The sequence below is a fragment of the Belonocnema kinseyi genome, chromosome 5 (genome assembly GCF_010883055.1).
Source record: "Belonocnema kinseyi isolate 2016_QV_RU_SX_M_011 chromosome 5, B_treatae_v1, whole genome shotgun sequence".
In the NCBI taxonomy this organism is placed as follows: Eukaryota; Metazoa; Arthropoda; class Insecta; order Hymenoptera; family Cynipidae; genus Belonocnema; species Belonocnema kinseyi.
The window spans coordinates 131901744-131915596 of record NC_046661.1 but is presented as its reverse complement, the minus strand read 5'-3'; positions in this window follow the sequence as shown (position 1 = coordinate 131915596).

The window sequence follows — 13853 nt, the reverse complement described above, 5'->3', positions numbered from 1 at the left end:
CATGAACCGAAAAGATGAACTTAAAACTAAAAAGATTAAATTTCTACCAAAAGTCATTAATTTTTAAGCAAATGGGTAAATTTTCACTTAAAAAAGACCAAGTTTCAAAAGAAAAATGGAACAAATGATAGTTTCCCAACAGGATTTTAATAACAATAAAAACAGTTTAATTTAACAAAAAATACTACATTTTTTGATAGAAAACTCAGCAATATCTAGCCTGTTACATTTATTTAATATATTACCAGTCCCATTAATCTGATTGTGAATATCTTATTCTGTTAGAAATTCATCTATTTTAGATAAAATTCCTGTCTTTTAAGGACAATTTATTTTTTCGAATAAAGATATAATTATACTATTTTTGAGTGAAAATAGATCTCTTTTGATCACAAGTTTATTTAGTTCATTAAAAAATTCGTCACTTTTTGGGTAATATGTTCAATTCCTTTAGCACAATAATTCGACATTTAGATACAACTTTCTTCTTTATTGACTTAACAATTTTTCCTCGTCATTAACCAACACTTTTTTTTTTAAGTTTTGTGGGAGGTCCATATAAATCCACCGTCACGTGCCTCTGCTACTTTGGATCACTAATTTCCTATCAAGTTGTTTAATTTATGCACATTTTGGAGTTTTAGTATTTTTTGCCTTCGTCACTTACTTTTAATACTTATTAATTGGAACAAATGACAAGGAAACAATTTCAAGTGCCTATGAAAATAACGTAGATAAAATCGGCAGTACGAAAACCCCATTAATATTTTTTTTTTTAATTAGATGCAGACGCTTTTAGATCAGATGTTTAAATAGTAAATATTTCATTTATAAATTAAGAAAAATGTACATTGAGTTCATTTTTGCTTTAAAATAGGTTTATTTAAGTTTACAATATTTTAAAAATCGAGGGAAATGATACAATAATTGTTTTCTTTTTTTCAAAAAATCTTTTCTTAATAAAATGTGTTTTTCACTGTATAATATATTGTGACGTTGCAGATTTTCTGCAACTGACAAAATCCTGATTATGTAAATTTTTCCTTATGAAAAGCTCTCGTGTTCACACAGAGAGTAATAAAATTCGGCACTCCTCCGTTCTCTTTTATTTTATTTTGAAGCTATTATTGTTTTATTTTATATCTATTATTTTACTGTTTTAATAGGCTATTGTAATTTTTTTGTATCGCTAAATTTAAGGTTGGACTGTTTATTTTATATATGTGTTTTGTTAAAAAATTTTTTAATTCCGCGATTTTGAGCAACAGTCACGTAGAGTTGCATCATCGACGCAAATGATGGATGAGATCCACCCCCACCTTCACCTTCTGCAGATCTTCACGTCTCAAGTCCCCACGTAAACTTCCGGAAAATGATTATCGCTAATCCTTCTGACATCCAGAGTAGAATGGCTGAGTCTACTCATTGAGGAGAGAACGGATTATTTCTTTGGGTCATTTGAGATCCAAGGCACGTTCCTGCTGAAGATGAACCGAGGCAGTTACCAGCTAAATTCTATGGAAGGATAGGTAATCTCGCCTAAATTTATTATCGTTGAAATGTCTAGATTATGAACAGACCTTTCTTGGCTTTGATGTCGTTTTTTTGTGTTTTTCTCTTTATCGGGAGCATTGGGAAGCCTACTTCGCATCTTTAATAAGGATTAGGGGCTCCTGATCCTCCACCTCAGCACCGGAATACAGCCGATCCTGACTACGAGGGAACGAATCTTACCTCGCCCCCACTCAAAGGAAGCAGCTCGGAATCTCTCCCTCGCTCGATGGCGGTTGATAAGGACTAACGAAGGAAGGACGGGACGATAGGCTGGACGAATAGGAAGTGTATCTCGTTGGCTGTCTTTCTCTCGACCGTTGTGAATTATGAAAATTAAATTGTGCGCTTCAGCCTTTCCTCCAAATTATGTGATGCTTCCCCTTGTATAATAGTAAGGCGAACTAGAAGTGTGAGCACGTGTTGCCGTCTCCCGAACCCAGGTTAAGGTGAGATCAACAACTAACACGGTCACCTTTCAGAGAGATGTCTTTCGGGGCGACACCATGAGCCCACTCCTCTTTTGCCTCACATTATTGCCACTAAGGAAATTGAAATGGAATTTGGGTTAGACAAATGCGCCAAGATTTATTTGAAGCGAGGAAAACTTAATGGCATCCCTGAAGATCCTAAGCTCGTTGATAGAAGCGATATACGACACCTTTGCGCTGGAGAGACTTATACATACCTGGGCGTGCCACAGAACCACATTCAGGATGTGATATCTATAAAGGATACTCTCCGAAGCAGATACAAACTTCTCATCCGACAGATTTGGTCTTCCGAATCATGCTTGCCGTCCCGGCAGTAATCTATTCATTTGGAGTAGTTGCATGGACGAAGAACGAGCTCAGATCCCTTGATATCGGGACAAGAAAGGTTATGCACATGAACAAAAGCATGCATCTTAAGTCTTTCGTTTGGCGACTGTACATCTCACGCCGTCAAGGTAGTCGCGAAATATTGAGTCTTGAATGTCTTCACAACAGGATTATTCTGGGTACAGCACATAGAGTTGCTGCTGAAACACTTGGACTTGACTTCAGTATTAGGGGTGAGCAAAATCCATCAAATCTCATCTATCTCGAGTACTCACTCCTGCCAGCCCTTATTAAGAAAGCACAAGAATCGCCCGGATTGAAGTTTGGTACGCAGGGTTTCATTTTTGCATGCCAAGACGGTGTCATTTCCACCTTAACATACCGTCGCCACCTTTTGTGCCAAGACATTCCTGATGATAGCTGCAGAGCGTGCTATGCACACCCCGAGTATTTAGCTCACATACTACCTAGTTGTCCAACTCACGCGGGATCGACCTACATTCAAAGGCACAATGCGGCACTAAGTGTGCTTTATTACCATCTCTGTCACTCTTACGGCATTAACCTTAATATCGCTCCTCTAAATGCTCATAGGGAAATCGAGTCAATTGTCGAGAATGGGAAGTGCCGCATATACTGGAATTCTATATTCTCGACAATTGTTTCTGTTGCTCACTCGAGGCCTGACATGGTTCTTTTTGACTTCGAGAAGTGAACCATGTTCGCTGTCGAATTTTCGACACCAACTGACAAAAACATCATAACTAAGGAGAATGAAAAGAAAGAGAGGTATCGAGACCTTATACGGGAGTTGCAACGATTGTACCCGGAGTATTCTGTTAAACTAATCGTCCTTATCATGGCATGGTTCTGGCTGAAGTTTTACCGCGATTTCGCTGGGAGCGGGTACCATATATTGTTATATTATTTGAAATATGCCTGATCTCCACAAATTATATACAGTAATTTCATTAAAAATGTTTTTTATTCCCATAATTTTATGTACCGGAATTCCAATAAACCTTTCAAGAATCCCTTCAAAATTTCTGAAATATCTGTACTATACTCGTTACAGTTGATTTAAGACGTTCTTGAACCCTTTTCCGTTTAAATTTTAGGAACCCCTAAGCATTGCTAGTTTGTAAAACTCTATTTATAGCCCTGAGAATCCTTTTTCGTACTCTTTCTAGAATTTCTTTATTGTCTTATGCGTAATCTCATTCAAACTCAGTTTTGAGAACCCCTGTAAGAACTTTTTTCAACCTTTTTTTATTTATTTGGAGAACCTTTCTTATTCATAATTTAGATCCTCTTTTTTTAGAACCCCATTATCGCCTGGCTAAAAAGAAATAGCGCAACTCATTATGGTTCTATTTCGTTATTGTCAATTTTTGTTGTGAACACATTATTTGATAGCTATATGTTGTTGATAATTAATGTTGCAACTGCCCATACTTTTAAAAACGATTTCATTGTATTACTCTTTCTTTCATTTTCATGTTATGTTTATTTATTTCTTTTTCTTAACCTTTGAATAAACCGCTGTTAATTCTCTTTTGAAATGCAAGCTTTGTGATAACGTACCCTTCCCTCTATCAATTTCGTTTTGTTTAAGCTGAGCTAGCAGTTCTGTTGACCCTAATTGTGTTTCTCTATATTTTGGATTCTCTTTCCTATGTTGATATCTTATTATCTTCTGATTATCTTTTGTGGTTATACCTACTTTTGATATTTTCGTATATTTAGTTTTTCATTATTATCGTATCTTCCAAGTACTCTTTATCTTTTATCTGGCGCCCAAAAGTTATAGGTTATATTAATTTTCTAATTTTCCATTTAAAGCTTATTTTAGTAATCATCAGTCATGTAGTTTAATTCAATACGATTAGGGTGCCACGTGCGCCACTGAGAGACCATCAAATATTTATTTTTTTATTTGAAAAAGTGGCGTTACAATATATATTCTATCTAAAACCCTTTGTTTCCTATTTCCTGTTTGTCACTAGGTGGCGAATCGCAGTTTAATCATTCCCAATGCGTGAAATGTACTTCGTTAACTGTTTCTTATTTACGCAATGTATTTTAATGCGATTATTCACAATTAACATGAAAATACATGAACACGCAAATGTCACTTTCCTGAAAATACATAACAAAATTATTTCAACATTTTTATCAAAATAATGTTGTATTAGTATAATTTATTAAATATCTATATTCGAATCAAATCATTTTTAAATATATTTGAAAAATTTTAAAAAGAGTAGCCCTGTTGCTTAAATGTGGGAATTGAAACGTAAACAGCCAGGGTCCACTAAACAGCAATGGGATCCCCAATCTCATATGTAATAGCCAATGTCCCTATGGAACGTTGATGACACTTTTGACACCTGGCGACATTGATAAGTTTTTCGATTTCATCAATCGATTACATCCTTATATTCAGTTCCTCGTAGAAATGGAGCAAAACGGAAATTTGTCTTTGTTGGAGGTATTAGTTAACAAAAGATCTGATAACACATTAGCACATAAAGTGTACAGAAAACCCACTTATACAAATATATCGAGGCGTCCTAACGACAAGATGCGAATGCACACGATGAACTAGATCGTACATAACAAGAAATATAAACAATAAAAATCTAACCAAGAAGTTAGCGCTAGAAGTTTTAGCTTTCGGAATTTAGCAAGATGAAGCTAGAAGTTGCCCTAAACTAAAAAATGTTAGCTCGCTTCATCAAATCATGAAAATTATATCTCGGGTTAGCTTTTTATTTGTTATATTTTTGGTTAAATGTCGTCAAGTAGTGACAGGTGCGTTGGCATTTCACCGTTAGAACGCCTCAAAATACCTACATGCCTCCTCCCTTTATCGTCAATCTAAAAACAATCGGATATCAACCCCCTTGTTTACAGAGCTGTTTTCACAACTGATACAGATAACTTACAAAAGGAATTACTAAACTTTAAACAAATCCTAATGTAGCACGTTAACACAAACAAACAAATTAATAAAGCTATAATAAAATACACTAAAAGAACAAGACAACGCAACGTGCAAAGTCCTTATTTGAGAGACCGGGAGAGCAGAAAGCCAACGTATTAAGGAACATGAAAGTAAGTTAGGCTAAAACCTTTGACGCAATCAGCACTAGCTGAACATGATATCGAAACAGGACATAACATTTTACTTTACAAAACAACAGTCATTGCAAAAACACACAATATATTTCCCAGAAAACATAAAGAAGTAATCGAAATCTTAAAACGCTTGGCCAATCAAGTTCGACTAATCTCCACAGTGGGGCGCTCTAACCAATCGCAGGCATCGTAGAGAACTGAAAAATCTCTTTTTATCAAATTTAATCATCTTGAAAGCATTAAATCTATTATTAAAAAACTTCCCGCTTCGCGGGCCCATTCCCGTCCCGCGCTGTGCGCGCGGCTCGCTTTGCTTGCAAGTTTGAGCGCGCCTAGGGTTCGCGCTCGGATATTATTATTTAAAGGAATATTTGAAATCATGTCATTTCAAAGATTGAGTCTGTGATGATAGCCTGGTCGCTTGAGAAAAACAGTGTGCGAGCAGCAGTGAATCGCGACAGATCGTAGTCCGATCTTTTCGGAACAGCAAAGTGATTAACTGAATAAAAACATTAATTATTACATCTTACAAAAATGTCTATATAAACGAGTGGGTGAGTGATCTGTGTGGTTCTAAAAAATTGTCTTAGTCTGCCAAGTATTCTATACATAAAATAAAACTTGAACTTATTATTATTTCTGACGATTCTTAAACATGTAAACAAAGAAATTTAGTTCTAGAAATTTTGAATATAATCTGTATATTATCAATTTTTTATTGTTTGTAATTTATAACTCGAATTAAAAACATTCCTGATGGCTAGATTTCAGATCTTAGTATCTTATTCTATGTTCGCTTCGCTTTTATTAAACTTATAATTTTTTTAAATCACCTATGGTTCCACATGTGATTGTAATTTACGTAGTTGCAGTCTTAAAATAGAATTTACTTATTTTTTCTCGTGTTTTTTTAATTGTATAGGAAAATAATTTTATTTCTTAAATTATCTGCAGTTTTTAATGTAAGATATCGTTTATATGCTTCGTACAAAATACTGCTTCAGATTATACCCTATCTTAAGAAAAAGTGGTTGCACTACTAAGTCGAGGGTTGTTTTCAACGTTTCCAATTTAACTTCCAATAATTCTTCCTTGAATTCTCACCTTCACATCGGTCCCAAGATTCTCAGTGATTTGGTTTGAATCATTATGAATTGGAGATCACATCGCTTTGTTTATATGGCTGACATTGAAAAAATGTTTAGATAAATTCTAGTTGATCCACGGTATTGCGACTAAAAAAGAATTGTCTGGATTTCTCCTGATCAAAGGCTCGTCACTTATAGACTTTTAACCGTTACTTACGGTAGTGCCTGTGCTCCTTATTTGGCTAACAAAGTGGTTTAGCAGTTAGCTTATGATGAAGAAAATAGATTTCCTTTAGCCCAAACTATATTAGAAAATAATGTTTACTTTGATGATGTTTTGTTTGGTGCAGATAGTCAGATTGAGGCTAAACAGGTGCGAGCTCAAGTAACACTGTTATTAGAAGCTTCCCGTTTTCATTTTCGAAAATGGACCGCAAATGACCCAGAACTATTGGAAGATTGTCCCTCGGGAGAACACGAACATGCTATCGAATTTCCGTTAGAGGAGGATGCTCAGCTGTAGGTTCTAGGTTTATTTTGGGATCCTAAATCCGATTCATTCCTTTTTAAAGTGACTTCTTCATTAATCAAAAATCCAACAAAACGGATTGTTTTTTCATTAATAGCTAAGTTGTATGATCCTATGGGTTGGATAACTCCAGTCACAATAGTGGGAAAAATTGTAATGCAAGAACTTTGGCTGCGTAAAGTCGACTGGGACGACAGACTACCTGATGATCTTAAAATTCAATGGTTAAATTATCATGGTACTCTGAAAAAATTAAAAGTACGTAAAGTCCCCAGATGGACACGACAAGTGCAGACAAACTCTGAATTCGAGCTTGATGACTTTTCTGACGTTCGTCTAAAGCTTATTTAGCTTCCGTTTACATAAGAATTCTTAGTGAAGATTTAAAACAGGCTCATGTTGGCCTGATAATGGCTAAATCTAAAGTGGCTCCTGTTAAATATGAATCAATTCCTCGTTTGAAGTTATATGGAGCTGCGTTGCTAACTAAGACATTTATGTTTGTCATGGAAACTATGTCATTGGATAAAATACCTGTTCACTGTCACAGTGATTCCGTAACAGTTTTGGCTTGGCTAGAAAAACATCCTTCCAATTCGCTTGTGCTTGTTGCCAATAGAGTTTCCCTAATTTTTGAGCTAGTACCTCGCGCGAAATGACGATACATTTCTACGAAAGATAATCCAGCCGACTGCGCTATACTTGGTTAACTTTTCATTCCTCAAAATAGCGTGAACATCGCCAGGCATCCTTCGCGCAATCAAAATTAGAACAGCGGCCACTAGAGAGTCATCATGTTTTGTGTGTGATCAAAAGTCCATTTAACTTGATGTTTAAATTCTGCTCTTGGCCAAGATTGCTTCGCGTAACTGCCCATTGTGAAAGGTTTATTGATGCCTTTGTGTTCAAGCACTCAAAACTTAATAAGCCTAAACCTAAATTTTGAACCATCTCTCTTAATGCGATTGAAATCCAACAAGCTATTATATTTTGGATTAAATTTGTCCAGGCAAATTTCTTTTCTAATGAGGTAAAAGCTTTGAAGGAAGAAGATAGGGTGGTTTCAAAGAACTCGCTATTAAAAAGTTTGAATTCATTTTTGGATTCCAATAATCTCTTAAGGTTAGGTGGAAGACTACGGCATGCCCCGATAGTGTTACTGTATTTTAGGAGCTCGCTCTTTGGTTAAACGACTGATCAAAGGTTGCCTGGAGTGCACACGTGAGAGAGCGGCTTTGTCTCAACAACTTATGGGGGACTTACCTGAATTTAGAATAACCGCGAATCGTCCATCCACACATTCTGAAGTATACTATGCAGGCCGATTTAATGTTCGCTTTGCTTTCGGTTGTGGCAGAAAAAGTTACAAAACTTACGTTGCACTTTTCCTTTGTTGTTGTACGCGAGCTGTACATTTAGAACTTGTTTCTGATTATTCATCTGCCTCTTTTCTCGCTGTTTTTCAGCGATTTTCTTCAAGACGAGGAAGACCTGTACACTTTTATCGTGATAATGGTACGACATTACACGGTGCTGACCGGGAATTAATAAATTGCCTTTTGAATCTTAGAATCGATGCTAATTTGCATAATGAGTTCGCAATTCAAGGTACTTCTTGGCATTTCAAAACCTCCTTCAGCTCCTCATTTTGGGGGTTTATGGAAGGCTGGAGTTAAGAGCTTTAAACACCATCTGAAAAAAATTGTAGTTGCACATACTCTTACATACGAAGAGTTTTATACCCTTCTTACTCGTATAGAAGCTTGCCTCAATTCCCGTCCTATTGTCCCTCTTTCAAATGATCCTGAAGACTTTTCCTATCTTGCACCTGCACATTTTCTGATTGGAGCCCCTTTGACCAACATTCCAGAGCCCTCATTGCAATTTATTTTGGAAAATCGATTAAATTGATGGCAGTTAGTTCAAAAAATGTGAGAAATTTACTGGAGAAGATGGGCTGTTGATTATTTACAGTCTTTACAAAAACGCTACAAATAGTTGAACAAAGAGCTAAATCTGGTGATCGGTGATATCGTCCTTTTGAAACAGGATTTGTTACCGTCTTCTAGATATTTGTTAGGTCGCTTGGTTAAATCCTACAAGGAAAAGGACTATTTAGTACGTTCTGTTCGCCTAAAAACTGCCAGTTCGGAATACGAACGTCCGATTACTCATATTTGTCTGTTACCAGTAAGAGCGAAAGAAATGAGCAAAATATGAACAACTATTATTAATTAGATTTATGAGAAATTATTCTCCAAACTTAGTGGATTATGGCGGGCGGCTAAGACTGTCTATTCCTAATCTGAAAAAATTAATATTTATAAACATAAACATTAAACACCTTGTTTGAAATAAAACTTAATTGAGGCTCTTTGTGATTTTTCCAAAATGGTAACCAACTGAAGAATCTTAACACTCTCAAACATACACTACACCACATACACCAGAGTAATTATTTCATGTAGGGACTAAACCGTATCGATTTAAACACGTAAACAAAGAAATTTAGTTCTAGAAATTTGGAATATACTGTGTATATTATCAATTTTGTTTGTTTGTAATTTATAACTCAGAAATCAAAATATTCCTGATGGCTAGATTTAAAATCTTAGTATCTTTTTCTATATTCGCTTCGCTTTTATTAAACTTTTAATTTTTTAAATCACCTATGGTTACACATGTGAATTGTAATTTACGTAGTTGGCACAAAATACTTTACAAGCGTCTTTGCGGTCTTAAAACAGAATTGACTTTTTTTTCGTGTTTTTAATCGTATAGGAAAATAATTTTATTTCGTAAATTATCTGCAGTTTCTAATGTGAGATATCGTTTATTCGATTCGTATAAGATACTGCTTCAGATTTTCTGTCAATTCTTGCAGCGTTTCAGTTTCTTGAATTTCTTCCGTTAAATAGTTAAATAAATCTATAATACTATATAAACCTGTACTGTATACACCAAGCTGTACTGTATAAATTATACATCTATGATACTATATGAAGCTGTAGATAACCCTTTATATCATAAAAGCAGAAAATTCACAATATCGATCAAGTTAAGAATCTTCAATAACAGAAAATATTTAACGTCTTAATCTTACTAAATGAAAAATAATGTATCCAAATTTATAACTAATTTTTTTCTTCTCGAAAAAAGATCTTTGATTGTTTGCTCTACGATGATATTAATCGAAAATATTATTTTCCGACATTTGACTGTATGTGTATTTTTAAAATAAATTTATTGCCCATAATAATAATAATGATATTTCCCAGATGTTTGTACTCCTCAACTTCGCTGATATTTTCGTTTCCAATTCCCACTTGTGTTGCTAACTTTTTATGTATGTTAATGCAAACGTGATCTAGAATGCTTTTTCTTTCCTTGACTAAAAACTCATTGTGTTTAAGCGATTCGCAGTATTTTACTTCTTTTGGTGTTTTATTTTCTCTGATTCTTTACAATCATTAATCCTATACACAACAAGTACTGTATTCTCGAACTACATGAAAATTTAAATATTTAACTCTGTCAACAAAAGCCTCTGCATATATATTCTGCACTGAAAAAAAATACTCTTGAATCAAAAGTGCCGGTGCTTTTGAATTCCGCATCATTAATACAATAGTTTATATAAATAATCGGGTAAATTTTGCTTTAAGTGAAATAATTCGAGTTTTTTAATCAAAAGTACATTACTATAGATTAAAATATTGACGATTATATGAAGCTCACGCATATAAATTTAAGAAAAATAAATGCACATTTATTTCGAAAAAATTATTTTGTATATAAAGTTTAAAACATACTTTTGAATTAAAAAATTACCTTTTTAACTTCTAGAACAAATTATTTCCGCGATACCAAGATACTTTCGATTTTATAGTATATTTCTTTCTAAGGTAAAATATTTCAATCTGAAGAAAAATCTTGTTGTATGAAACATAAATCGAAACGTTTTAAAAAAATACGTAGCTGCCTCTAAGTCACATTAAAATCGAAACAAAAGTATTAACCCTCTACAATCTATAAAATATTTTTTATCATTATTGAACGGATACAAATGGGTTAAATTAATATATTTTGGAATCTTCAAAAAAATGTTGAACACCATCAAATTGAACTGAAAAATTCTTTAGATTTTAGCTTCTGGAAAACAACAGTATTTTGCATTTGAATCAATATTTTTTGTCTTTGAATTAGGTCCAGGACATCTTCAGTTGATTCTAATCAATTTTTTAATAATTTTATAATATTTTATTTAAATCAAGAAAATAAGAAACAATAGTGTATGCTTTTGAATGGATTATATATGCATTTGACCGAGTGCGAAAGCACCGTTTGATGCTTCAAACCACTATTTTCTTCATTCATTAGTATGTTTTTCTCAGTCTGCCGTACAAACTGAAAAGATATGTGAGGGGCATTGCCGCTTAAGATAATTCTTCAGTAATTTGTGAGCTGTAACTTTCAATCTTACTTCTTTTTGCTAACTGCTATTAATGTTTTGTTGCGGCTCATGTCACTGTATGAATCTTAGTAAAATTTAATTACAATCCGACTACATACGAGTTTATTCGAAGAGTTCGCATTTGCCTAGACATTTGGCCAGATGAGAAAAAAACATCCTGGACGTACATCGTAGATGGTCACTCATCTAAGTGCTCTGGGCGTTCGAAATGGCCTGACACGTAGACTCTTCTCTAATCGAGATCATGAACAATATATTTATATGAAAATTTGTACGTTTTTTCCAAACATGCATAAGAATTTTTTGAGTAGCAGAATAATTTGTTGTGTATCGCGAGAGGTTACCCATGCGGAGCAGTTTATAATTAAAAGTCATTACAGTACAAATAAATATCGTGATATTTTATAGAACTTTATTTTCAAATCAACTAATGCCAAGCAAGATAGTGGGTTGCGCGCAGAGCGTCCGCATAAGCTTTTAGTATATCTTAATATTGTAGCTATTACGTAAAACAGGATCAAATGGAAAGAACACCGATAATTGCAGGCGCATTTATAAATGAAAAGGACAGGGGATGAATAGGTCTGATGAATAGAGAGACAGATTCAATACGAGAACTGATCAAGGAAGTACGAAAACGAGCTCGGTACTCGTTCGAAAAACTAAATAGGATTCCGTAGACCTAAAATGAGTCTTTCTTGCAAGCAATGAGTGTCCTGAATTTGACAGAGAAATAATATCCTTTTTTGAGCACAATTTCTTTTAAATAAACAAAAACCCGAATGATTAGGCCAATGGTCTCAATTTCATGTTTCAGGGAATGTTATTTTAATTTTCAAAAACGGAAATTTTCCTTTCGCTTTCATGATCCCGCATTTACGATTTATAATTAGAAAACATTAAAAATTGTTATGATAGTTAGAGCCTCCAATAAACTCTTTACTTTTAGATTGTAACAAAATTGGTACTATAAAATATAACTTGGCACGACCCTGCATGAACAGGTTGCTGGGCCGCATCCGAGGTTTGCCGAAACCCCCCGACGGGTCTCGAAGTCTCGGCCGACGAAACGTCCCGTCGTCAGTCTGGGCTCGTCCGCTTAAGTCTATCTTGGTTTTCTCTCCACGGACTATCCTGATTTTTCTACCTCGAGTGTGCCTCGCTACGATTCAGCGACACAATTGAATAAATAAATCATTAGAGAATTTTAATTAAGAATTGAATTTAACTAAAAAGCAGATTCTTTGGAAGAACAAATAACTGCTTAAAAGTGAAATTATGTTACAACAGAATTCTGAACAATCTCACCGTTGCATCTTTGCGTCAGAACCTCAGCGTTAGTGATATTGAGGTGGCAGATCTACATGAAATCCGTAAGAGCATGATGAGCGGGAATAATATCCTCACCATGCAAACTGAATCTTGGATTATCTAATTTATTATCTTGTATAATATTTTTTAATGCCCTGGATTTTAGGTTTTAATATCTTTAGATAATAAAAATACAATATTTCAATTTACAATCCAAGGGTTTATCCAGCATTATCGATTCTTCAATATCAATAAATTTTAGTTCATATAATCAGATTTTCTTTATCATAGTTGATAGTCCGAAATTATACTCTGGAACGTTTTTGTAATGACCGGGCATATTCCCTTTTTCTCTGTGCTCACATATGTTTAGATATATCTAATTTTAACAAATAAGGTTTATAAATTTCGGCCTTAATTGTCAAGAAGATTATCCTTGCTTTTCTTTTCGACTACTTCAGAGAATGATATTTACGAAATACAAAGATTCCGCATTATTATTAATTTTATATTTTAGCTTAAAAAATGGGTACGAGAAACATTTGGTCAGAGGTTATAATTAATGCATATTTTGCCTTTCAAATTGATAATTTTTACATGTTTGAGTTTATATTATTTGAAATCAGCAGAGTTCTGCACTGAATATTCTTCTTATCTTCTTATCGCAAATTAAAGAATGATCAAACTTTATTTTTTCCTCTATGAAGCTATAACTTGTAATACGATATCTCGATAGAGAGTCACGCAGCCTCTTCACATATTTCGCAATATTATAGACATTTATTTTGTAAATAAGGCTACAAATATTACACAATTGTCTTCTAACTGTTTTTTTTAATTCTCTACTAATTTCTCGATTCTGTTCCTTCATCAAAATTTTCTATTTTTCACTGGTTCTATTATGTATCCTTCTTTTCATTCATATAAAATTCAGCAAA